Consider the following 12,332-nt stretch of genomic DNA (forward strand, 5'->3'; position numbering starts at 1 on the left):
TGTTTGTTCAGAATCTTACCAGCTGCAGGAAGCAGTGAAATAGGCCTGGAATTCCCTGGACACAAAGGGTAATTGGTATCCTTTTTTAACAGGGCTTTTACCACAGTATGTTTCCAGGCTGGGGGAGTTAAACTACTGGAGAGTGGAAGGTTAAGACATTCCAGCTGAGCTAGGAAAATACATTCTGCATCTTGAAGGAGGACATGGGGGGAGAAGGGTCAAGAAGTAACCAGACTTCAACTTATCAAAGAGCTTTGGAAATAGCTTGTAACCTTTTAGAGAACGGAACCCTGATGATATCTTGTGAGAAATAAGGACCTGATATTGACAGACCCCTGTAAGTCCCTAGTATATGATACGGCAGGGGGATTCATACTACCTATAAGTCCCTAATATATAATAGGGCAGGGAGGTTTAGACACCAAGCCGATTTCCTGCACTAGAGTGTGCACTGCTCTGTTCTCTGCTGTGATTTAAAATGCAAAAAGAACAATTGATGGACAGAATGTTGAACAGTGTCAAACATTCACCCCAGTACAGAATCTGGGCCTAAATCGATTTTTCTGCTCCCCATGCCATTCCAGTTTAAACCCAACCATATGCAAATTAGTCTTTACCCAGCTCCCCATGGGAACAGTCCTGCCCAACCTGCCAGACCAGGTGCTGCAAACTGTCTTTAAAAGTTAATTATATGCAAATTCGACTTTGGAATGAAAGTTACTTCCAAAGTAGTAATCCACCTTATTTTTACATATAAGTCAATCCTAAGGTCTCGCCTAGGTGCCCCAGGAGTAAGGTGCCATTTAACTCTAAGCAGGGACATTATAAAATATATTTTATATGCCCTGATGATGGAAAAACTACCCATTTCGATTTTCCCCAATGCAGATAATTAGCTCCATAGTCTAACAATGGAATATTTTATTTAAGTATACATATTGACAGGAGCGAGCTAGAAATTTCAATCAAAGACTTAAAATGATAGCGTTATAAATCCAACAACTTGCCGCAGTTTGATTTATAATAACTATTACAGAAAAGAAGCTATAGAACTTTCTTTTCTGTAAGTCAAAATACAGCCTTCCAGCTGCCCTCTACTGATTGGCCAGCCTTTGGCAGGCTGAGCCAAGCTGTCTTAATGAGCTGTGAAGTGGCCTGCTAGAGAGACAAGGAATTTCCTGTGGGAGGAGAACTGAAACTGCAGAAGCAGAGGTGAGTGGGGTGGGTGGAGTGGTCAAATTGGCCTTAAAGGGAGAATGGCACTTTGGGACACCACAGGCTTACCCCCCCCATCCTGCACCCCCATCCACACAGGAGAACCTGTAATTTGATTAGTGAGAGGGATAGAAGGGGAATGTTACGGAATCTTAGCCACACCAGTGGGTTGGCTTAGCCTAATTTAACCTCCAAGCAGATAGTTTCTCCATTTTGGTTTTTGGAAGAATGGTGCTTTCTAGCAAGAACATGCCACACTTTGGAGGAAGCAGTCATACACCTGGGTGGCACCAAGCATCCCATTGGTCAGAGATGCGCCCCCTGCTTGACGCCCAGGAACACTGCTTGAATATGGAAGAGCAGAATTCCATCTAATTCATTTAGATCTACTGCCTGAATCTTCAAGGCGAAGAAGGACTGCCCTGCTGGAGACCTGATCTGCACCCCAAAGGTCTGCACTGTGAAGGACTGCACCATCTGCCCATTCTAGTACTGCAGCCCTAAGAACTTTGCCTTGCTTCAAGAAGGATGAAGGAGTGGACTCCTTGCAAACTAGAGGTTAACAGAGCCCACCTGCATCATCTCCACCAAGATGTCCACATCCTGGAGTGTGTCGAGTGGACCTTTAAGGATTTGGCCAGGTGCATTGTGGGAATTGTAGTCCCAACATGTAAAGGACCATCTCAGAGATTCTAGACCCTTTGATTGGTGTTGTGAAATCTTTGAACGCTCATGGAGATCTTCTGGAAGAAGATCCAGAAGTTTGGCAAAGTTTCGGAACATTTTGGTAAAAAGCTCCATAAGGTGACCGACTCCATATCGAGAGTCAAGCGGCGACCTCGCACTGTGACATGGCCTGGATTTCATGTTTGTCCCGCTGAAAGCTCCGGAGCTCCAGTCTGACAGGAGATTTCACTGAGGCCTCGCAGAAATTCAAGCTGACGACATTGACACCAATCCGGCCTGAAATGGAGACCCACTCGACGTGGAGAGAAAAAGCTCCAGAAAAATGACTAAGCGCAAAGGTAACATTTTGAACAAGGCCTCCCACTTAGTGTATCCAACTAAGGCTCCATTGTGGGTGGCCTCACACTTTGACTTTGTCCCGGTAAGCACGACCAGATATCCCAATTTGTCACTATTGGTTTTTAAGCACTAGGAAGTGTTTATTTTAAAAAAATGTATATCTCCAGTTCACTACAATGGATTTTTGTAAATTTGGTGTCTATTTGTTCATAAACTTAAAACACATTTTTCAGTGGCAGCTCCTCCGCAATTGTGGAGGAGCGTCGCCTCACTGACTGGCTCAGAGGCAGCAAATGTCAAATAAAACAATGTTCTTGCATCATTTTGCTTTACATTTGCCAGTTCTTAGCCAGCGCTGTTGGGAGGGGCGGGCCAAGCGTTGAAGGAGGTAGGAGGAGTGCTACGTGCACTCCACTCCCTAAGTGCTCATGTGTGTTTGGCCGGCGGTCTCAGGCCAACCAAAACACACATGGGCACTTGGGTTGTCTCCAGCCCAGCTGCATTGAGCAGCCGGGCTGGAGAAATCCCACAGGATCTCTGGTTTGGGCAAGGTGACTGGCTCTTTTGACCAGGCAGGAAGAGGAGAGGCAGCGTGACAAGCCATGACACTGGAGGCAGCCGGCGGCAAAAAGTAAGATGTTCCTTTCTTTAATATTGTATTTCTAACCCCAGCGCAATGTCTCCCACGCGACCCACCCACCTCACCACCCTCTGTTTATAGCAGCAGCCACTGATATTTTTATGAAATGGTGTTGGATTTTTATTGTGTTTTGGTTCTTACGTATTTAATGCTTTGGTGTTTTATACACCTGTCTCCTAAGTCAAGCCTACCTGCTCGTTGCCAGCTACCAAGGGTTGAGCAAAAGAATACATTTTGAGACCCTAACTGAACCTTTTACTGTGTTTGTGACCTTGTTACTAGTGGTAAGCCACTACTTATCACTACTAATAAACCACTTCCCACCATTTGGTATTTAACGGTGACGATACTTACTTGTGTTTAAATTACACCATACAGTAAATTAAGTTAAGATCTTTACGAATCATCTAAATTGACTTAGAATTTGAATTTTTTAACTTTGGATTAAACTGATGTTAAATCCATATTTTTGATTTTTCAAATTTGTTCTTTTTCTGAAAAGTAGAGATACTATGGACCTCAATCTGGCTAATCAAAACAAATTCAAAGTGGCTGAGTTTATGGTCCAGTGTATGGCTATGGGGCTACCTGCTGCTAATAGGTTTAGGAAGGCAGAGTTGGTTAGGTCCCTTAAGGCCTGGATACACAGACAGCTCCAGAGAATGAAAGGGAGGGTGAGCCCTCCAAGGACCTGCTAGAGCAGGAAGAGTATGGCAACCTTTTTATTTCTACTAGCACCAGGTTCCTATTTCCGTCAGTTAGAGGGAGGACAGGCTCCCTGCTCAGGGCCCACAGATACCCATCAGAGAAAGGGAGCTTGATGCCCAGTTAGCTTCCATAGCTCAGGAAGAGTAAAAGGTAGAACTAGCTAGAGAGAAGTGGGAAGTGGAGAGAGGAAGAAAACATGGTGGCAGCAACAATGACAAAGGACATACAGAGATGACCAGGGGTGGTGGGTTTACACCCAAGCTTCCCAAGGGAATAGTTCCAATGTACACTGAGGGGAGTGACATTGATAACTAGCTGACTGCATTTGAATAGGCACTTGAGAGGGGTCCAAGCCAAGTATTGGGGTTCACTCTTGTGGTAACTGATCCCAGTAGCTGGGAGGGATAGGCTCCTGACCCAGAAGGGGATGAGGCAAAATCTTACTACCACATGAAGAAATGTTTAGTCAAGAATTTGGTCTGACTGCAGAGCAGTACAGGGTGAAGTTTGGGGACACCCAGAAAGTTAGCACACAGTCCTGGGTGGAATTTGTGGACATCTAAGTGAAGGCACTAGGGGACTGGATGGAAGGTAACAAAGTGAGTACTTATGAAGGGTTGTATAATTTAATTCTTAAAGAACACATCCTGACACACTGTGTACAAGAGAAGTTATGCCAGTACCTAGTGGACTCTAAGCTGTCTAGTCTCAGGGAACTAGGAGAGACAGCTGATGAGTTGGTGAGAACCTGGATTTTCAATCAGCACCGGGAGGACTCCAAGAAGAGTGGGTTAGGCCCACATAACCCGAGGAGGGAGATGGTAAGCCCACCACGGTGCGGCACTCCAGACCCCAGAACACTAAACTGGATGAGAGGAAATCCCATCCCAAATCTGATAAGCCGAGGCAGGAGAATCCAGGGCTGAAAACGTACTTGAACAACAGGGTGTGCTTTGACTGTCAGCAGTCAGGTCACTTCAGGGGTGACCCTTCCTGTTCCAAGAAAGTGGTTAGCACTGGGCTGTCCAGTGTAGCCATAGAGAAGGGCTCCTCAAATCAGGAGGTCCTCTTAGCATTTTGTTGGGAGACAGATCCAGATGGTAAGCTGGTGAACCTTGAGGGTTTCAGTAGGCACTTCCACTCCATTCAGGTGAATGGGATCCCTGCCCTTGGCCTGTGAGACACATGTGGCAGTCAAACTATAGTGAGTGACAGGTTGGTGTCCCCAAACCTGTATATGCCAGGAGAGACAAGAATATTAAAATATCCCCTGTAGCCATAGTACCCCTTGAATGGGAACTTATCCTTAGCTGGTATAAGTTGGAAGTCAGAGGTAGTCAGTGCAGACCTCCCCTTAGATTGTCTCCTGGGAAATTACCTTCCAGAGGTTGGTCGGATCCCATGTGGGGTGGTCGTTCAGTGCCAGTTCCTACTGTTAGGAAACTGGAGTCCCAAAAGAAAGGGAAAAAGAATAGGAAAGATAAGCCACTCTTAAAGAGAGTTTCAGTGGGTCAAGGGTCTTTTGTTCCAGTGAGGGAGTAATCCAAGGTTGCCACTGGTGAGGCCTAACCTGACCGCAAGGAAGTTCTGAGAAGTCAGGCAGCTGTCAAACAGATGGGAGCCAGTGGCGTAACACATGCCCCTGCAGCCCTCAAGCTCTGAGGGGCCCCTCAGCACGGTACATGCCCCTGCAGCCCCCAAGCTCTGAGGGACCCCCTCAGCATGGTACTCTGGTTTGAGATCTCCTGATTGAGTCCGGAGGGGGCCTCTGCTTGTGCCTTGCAGGAGGGGCCCTCAAATGTTATTACGCCAGTGCTGGGTGCCACCCCAGCACTGACAGAAGGGAGATTGGAAGGAGGATGTCTGCCACAGGAAGTGGTACCCCCCCACTCTAAACAGCAAGATAGGTTCCAGGAACCGATAGTTGCCCCTAAAGCAGCTCTACCTTCTGTCAGGGGAGAGCTTAGGGTGCAGTTATGGTTTCTGACCGGTGTCAGTAGCCTCTGCTGGGTGCTGGGTCTCATGGCAGCACTGTACGTGACATGGGAGGCAGACCCCATGGCAAAAGTAAGTAAGGCCCCCTGACCCTGTTGTTTATGATGAGATTGCTCATGTGTTGGGCAACCTATGTGGGTAAGCTAGGTGTCACCCTAGCACAGTTAGGGATACAGGAGGTGGGCACTTCACTACCCAAACTAAAAAGGGAGGAAGAAAATGAACCAGCAGTGATGAAGCTTCAGCTTAAAATGGGTCCTGTTACTGTAGAGATGGTTTAATCTTCCGGATGAAGTGACCTTGGGAAGAGGATGTAAGGCAGACTCGGTCCTGCAATTGTACAACCTGATTTCTGTACTTCCTTCCTTGCCTGACAGACCAGGGAAACTCTCCCATGGTTGGGCTGAGTCTCCTAGGCTGTTTTCTGGGAGGGGGTTGTGTGAGAAATCAGTACCTGTTTACAGCGTTCCCCACTTTTTGCCCCCATTTTGACTACTAGTTGCTGGTTTTCTGACTCTGAGTGTGCCCTCGGCTCTGCTAACCTGACCCAGGGCCAGTGCTCTTATTAAGCATACATGGCACTTAGGTATAATTACAATTGATACTGCCAGACCCCTGTAAGTCCATAGTTCTAATGCGGCAAGGCGGGATTCAAACTACCTATCATTTTCTAGCATCTAATGGGGCAGGGAGGTTTGGAGGCCCAGTAGATTTCCTGCACCAGAGTGTGCGCTGCTGTGTTGTTGCCTGCTGTAATTTAATGGAACAATTCTGTTTATTACAGCCGATTCATGACAATACACAGCTATTCGCCTACAACCAAAGGCCGGCAGCGGTCTGTAAAACATATAGTGTAGTTATAACAACTTTTCTGCCTACAATCCTGGTTCCAGAAGCATTGATCAGGCAGTTTAATTAGACAAAAATAACCTGTCAAACACCCATCATCCCCAATTGTCCTTAAGTACAATAGCTATATGGTAAACACTAAATAGTACTGGCATCACAATATGGTGTAGTATGGAAGGGAGGATGGTAGGATCTGGAAAGGTGCCTAGCTGTCTGTGGGGGTCTCAGTGGGAATCAAGTAGATTAGCCTCATATAGGCCGGGAATGTCAGGTCTCGAAATTCAGAGGAAAAAATGTGAATGAAGGGTGCCCACAGGTCAGGAAAAGAGGTGCGGTTCCGATCCACCTACAGGGATAGTGTCTCCATCCCCAGGCAAAACCAGAGCTTGTGTAACCAGGAGGTGTGGTCAGGAGGAGTCCTATCAGTGACCCAGAGTGCTAGAATCACCTGGTGGGACACCCCCAAGGCCAGGACCATCTGCCTCCCTAGGTTAGAGCGTAGCGGATAAGTCGAGGGATTTGGAAGTCCAAGGGTAGTGTAGGCTGGGAACCTCAGGATTGAAGTGTTAAAGGCAGAGTAGATGTTATTCAGTATTTCATATCAGTAGGTGGTGAGTTTTGGACAGTGCCATAGAAGGTAGAGTAGAGTCCAAGTGTCCCAGCACTCCCGCCAGCACTCTTTCAAGCTCCCTGCATTCATTTTGTGAAGTCTTGTTGGGGTCAGATACCAATAAGAGACAATTTTATAAGCAGTCTCAATGCTAGCCAAGTTATATGCAGTGTGATGTACTCTGTAAAACAAATCCTCACACTCCTTGGGAGTAAGGGCTCTCCCAAGCTCTGCATATCTTCTCGACTGCCGTTTGTATTTAGTCGGGGAAGACACCTTGCCCAATATGGCTTGTAGTTCATTTATGAGGCACTTGTTGTCACTTTAAGTACTGTCCATTGTTCAAAGGGGGTCAGAGGTCGCCCTGCTTATTGTGCAGTCTTGTCACCTAGTGCCATAGTTGTAAATAGTGTATGCGGTCGGAGTCTGTTAAGGAATAATCAGCCTTGAGCAGGTCAAAGGGAACAAGCCCTAGACTGTCGAAAAGGCAACCCACTTGCTTACGACCCCCCTCTGCCGGAGCAGTTCTGGTTCAATCCCTGGGATGAAATCTGGTTTGGGCAGAATCAGGGTCATGGTGGAAGGTAAAGTTGTGAGGCCTGCCTGGAGTGCTACAGTGTCCCACACTTTGAGCATGTAGCTAGTCACTGGGGAGGACTAGAGACCCCAGGCTCTATGTTTACAGGTAAGCCAGACGTCCTTTCAAATGTTGGAACCAGCAACTGGTTAATCTATAAAAGACCAATGTTTTTCAGAGAGCGGGTGGTTCTATTCTACTAGAAATCTAAGTTGGGTGGCTTGGTAGTAGCGGAGTATCATAGGAACGGCAAGCGCACCATCCTGCTTTGAGGGATGAAGTAACTGGTTATGAAGGTAGGGTTTCTTGCTGTCCCACAGGAATTTGTTGATTTCAATTGGAGGGAATGAAAGGTGATGCATGGAGGGGTCAGCGGTAAGGTCTGGAACAGATAAAGTATTCGGAGTAGGAGGGTAATTTTGACTGCCGCTATACTACCTATCCAAGAAAGTCAGAGACGGCTCCATCTAGACAGATATCTGTGAATTGAGAAGTAAGGGTGGTGTAGTTGGCAGCCAATGTTTTAGGTAGATTATTGAAAAGAAAGGGAGAGTACCCTGCCGCAAGATATTGAGGCCCTAGTAAGAGGGTCCAGGAGATATACAAAAAGGGGTGATTAACCTAGGGTTTGACACTGAACATCACAATCATATGGTCAAATCAATTAGACTTAAACAGTTCATATTGAAAAATATATATTTTTTTATTTTTAGTTTTCTGATCACATAGATATAAAAAGTTTCTTCTTGGAATATAGAAATATATTTTTTAGTGTATCAAAAATACATATATATCATAGATAAAACATACAAAGAAAACGAAGGGGAAATTTTGTCCTACCCAGTATCGGCCAATACTTGACACACACCATGTCATTCACATTCAGTCCTTCCTCACTCTAACTAGTCTCATACCATACATCATTCATTCTACCAATCAGTTATCTACTCCTTGCAGGTATGGCACAACGATGGTTCATGTGCTGGATATGTCAGGATGTTAATCCAGATAGGTGGTTTCAACTACGGGTCCTGTTGTAATGTGGACAATAACCGTGTTCCTGGAGACATACGCCGACGCGCGTTTCGGTGACAGGCCAGTGAGGCCGCACCTTCGTCAGGGCAAGGGGCAGTATACTGGGGCGGACACAATGATAAAATTCTGCAAAACAAGGGGTAAAACACGCACTTTACTTTCATATATGTACATATATTTTTCAAATTACAATTCAGTTTTAACATATAACATACATCATCCTAAATGGGTTACTGCAAATTTCAGACATTATATCTTATCATTTTGTCCATTTGATAAACATTGGAGCAACGCTCCTATAACTGACCGTCGGTTGTCATGCAGTGCCAAACCTTCTAGAGACACTCCCTAGGACAGATTCCCCAAAAAGGTGGAATCTAAAAAGGCATAATGATAGCCTTGACTGTATGGACCAAAGAGCACATTCAGTATCACACAGATTCCTCACTTTCATCCAAATATATACATTTCCAGACAATTCATAGTCTATCTTAGCACTCCTCTCTATTGTACACACATGATTTTTCATGCGTGTACAATAGAGAGGAGTGCTAAGATAGACTATGAATTGTCTGGAAATGTATATATTTGGATGAAAGTGAGGAATCTGTGTGATACTGAATGTGCTCTTTGGTCCATACAGTCAAGGCTATCATTATGCCTTTTTAGATTCCACCTTTTTGGGGAATCTGTCCTAGGGAGTGTCTCTAGAAGGTTTGGCACTGCATGACAACCGACGGTCAGTTATAGGAGCGTTGCTCCAATGTTTATCAAATGGACAAAATGATAAGCTATAATGTCTGAAATTTGCAGTAACCCATTTAGGATGATGTATGTTATATGTTAAAACTGAATTGTAATTTGAAAAATATATGTACATATATGAAAGTAAAGTGCGTGTTTTACCCCTTGTTTTGCAGAATTTTATCATTGTGTCCGCCCCAGTATACTGCCCCTTGCCCTGACGAAGGTGCGGCCTCACTGGCCTGTCACCGAAACGCGCGTCGGCGTATGTCTCCAGGAACACGGTTATTGTCCACATTACAACAGGACCCGTAGTTGAAACCACCTATCTGGATTAACATCCTGACATATCCAGCACATGAACCATCGTTGTGCCATACCTGCAAGGAGTAGATAACTGATTGGTAGAATGAATGATGTATGGTATGAGACTAGTTAGAGTGAGGAAGGACTGAATGTGAATGACATGGTGTGTGTCAAGTATTGGCCGATACTGGGTAGGACAAAATTTCCCCTTCGTTTTCTTTGTATGTTTTATCTATGATATATATGTATTTTTGATACACTAAAAAATATATTTCTATATTCCAAGAAGAAACTTTTTATATCTATGTGATCAGAAAACTAAAAATAAAAAAATATATATTTTTCAATATGAACTGTTTAAGTCTAATTGATTTGACCATATGATTGTGATGTTCAGTGTCAAACCCTAGGTTAATCACCCCTTTTTGTATATCTCCTGGACCCTCTTACTAGGGCCTCAATATCTTGCGGCAGGGTACTCTCCCTTTCTTTTCAATGGTTCTTCCCCCCTATTTCCTGCCATATCCTTAAGTTACCCACGGGGAACCCCCTTCTTTGTTCAAATGTTTTAGGTAGAGTCCGGGCAAGCTTAACACCCAGATAGGATATGAAACACATCGCCCACTCAAAGGGAAACATAGAGTGTAAAATATTTTCGTATGGGGAAGAAACTGAGAGGTTCAAAATCTGTGATTTCTGCACATTTACGTTAAATCCCAAAACCTCCCCAAAGCGCTGGTGATCTGAGAATAGTGCAGGAAGCAAGGACATCGTATCAGTGATTGATCAGATGACATTATTATCATAGAGGCTGATGAGATCACGATCACCCCTAAAGGAACCCCAACAACGACCAGATTATCTCTCAGTTATTGTGCTAGAGGCTCCATTTATAACGCAAAAAAGGGAAGACAAGAGACACCCTTGACTGGTGCCCCATTGTATAAGGAAGGAAGGGAACAACAGACCATTTACCATCACTGAAGCTCAGGGGGTGCTATAAACGCTGCCGACCCATCTACAAAACTTGTTGCCAATAACAAATTTCCACAGCAACTCAAAGACGTAGGGCCAATGCACACACTCAAACTCCTTTTTGACATTAAAGGAGTGAAGCAGTGCCTCTTTCCGTGACCTATGAATTTGTCAAGGAGGTGCAGAAGTCATTTGGTATTATTGCTGCACTAATGTGCAGGTATAAATGCCACCTAGTCTGGTTCAATCAGGCCTGGCATTAATGGGTTCAAGCGGTGGGATAAGATACAGGTGAATAATTTTGCGTCTATATTTAAGAGAGAGATAGGTCTATATGACCCACAGAGGGCCGGATTTTTGCCTGGTTTCGGAATTACCGATATAGCGACCTCCAACATAGAGCCAGTAAGGGAGCCCGAGACAGCAAAGGAATTATAGTGATGGGCAAGCAAGGTGGTGAGATCCTGGGAGAAATCCTTGTAAATTTGTGTACTTAAGCCTCGGGGCCCTGGCGACTTCATTGGTTTTAAACGAGCGATAGCCGAGATCACCTCTTCTATTCATATGGGTCATTTCAGAGCCTCAGCCTCTTTGTCTGGATTGGGACTGAGGGTGACATTGTGGAGGTAACCCAGGGGATCTCCAATGGAGCCATCAGAGATCGAGTATAGAGAACCGTAAAAAGCCTGGAAGGCCAGTGCTATCTCTGTGTCGGTTGACAGACCTCTGTAGATGGTCCGGTATGTATGGTCTTCACAGATCCAGAATGGATTTTGCTGTGTAGGCGGTGTGCCAACATATGCCCGCAACTGTTGCCCCCAAGGTAAAATTCATGTTTAAGGTGCACAATAGCGTACTCCGCCCTGTCGAGATGTAAACGTTTGAGAAAATGCTGTGCTTTTATTCAAGTTCCCTCCATACTCTAGGGGCCACAGTCCACTTTAGTGATAGCCTTGGGTTCAGAGACAGATCTCTCTAAACTCTGTCATTTACCATGGTGAATACAATCCTCTTTCATGAAGACAGCTATAAGTTCACCCCGCACTACTAGCTTCAGAGTTTCCAAAATAGAGGCCATTAAAATCACCCGTTATCGTTGGTTTGGGGTAGTCTCCAATCACTTTGACTAGGGAATTGACCATGGCTGGTGACTAAAGCAAGGAGTTTCTAAGGCGCCAGCACAACGTCCTAGGTTGAGAGACATTTATTCTGAGAGATAAGGAGAAAAGGGCATGGCCGGAGAGCAATTGGGGAGCAATGTCCACTTCTGATGTAAGAGCTAGCAGGGTCACAAGGAAGCTGTCAATACGTGCATACGTTTTATGGGCAGCCAAATAAAATGTGTTGTGTCTAGTAGAGGGGTGCAGTAGTCGCAAATGTCTTGCAGTCCACAATCTGTGAGCTATCGTAACCATGCAGCAGAGAAGGCCCCAGTTTAGTTGGAGCTTTGCCCTGAGCGATAAATAATAGCGTTGATTACCAAGTTCATGTACCCCCTATCAAGATAGTGGCATCAGGAGATGGAGCACACGTGCCAAGGAGCTAGTAATAAAGGATTCTTGGTGCTCGTAAGATGTGTAAACACTTACCAGGGTGAAGTGAAACGTGCCCAATCTCAGCCGGACTACCAAGAGGCAGGGCCGGACTGGCCA

Source organism: Lissotriton vulgaris, chromosome 9 (genome assembly GCF_964263255.1).
Source record: "Lissotriton vulgaris chromosome 9, aLisVul1.2, whole genome shotgun sequence".
Lineage (NCBI taxonomy): Eukaryota > Metazoa > Chordata > Amphibia > Caudata > Salamandridae > Lissotriton > Lissotriton vulgaris.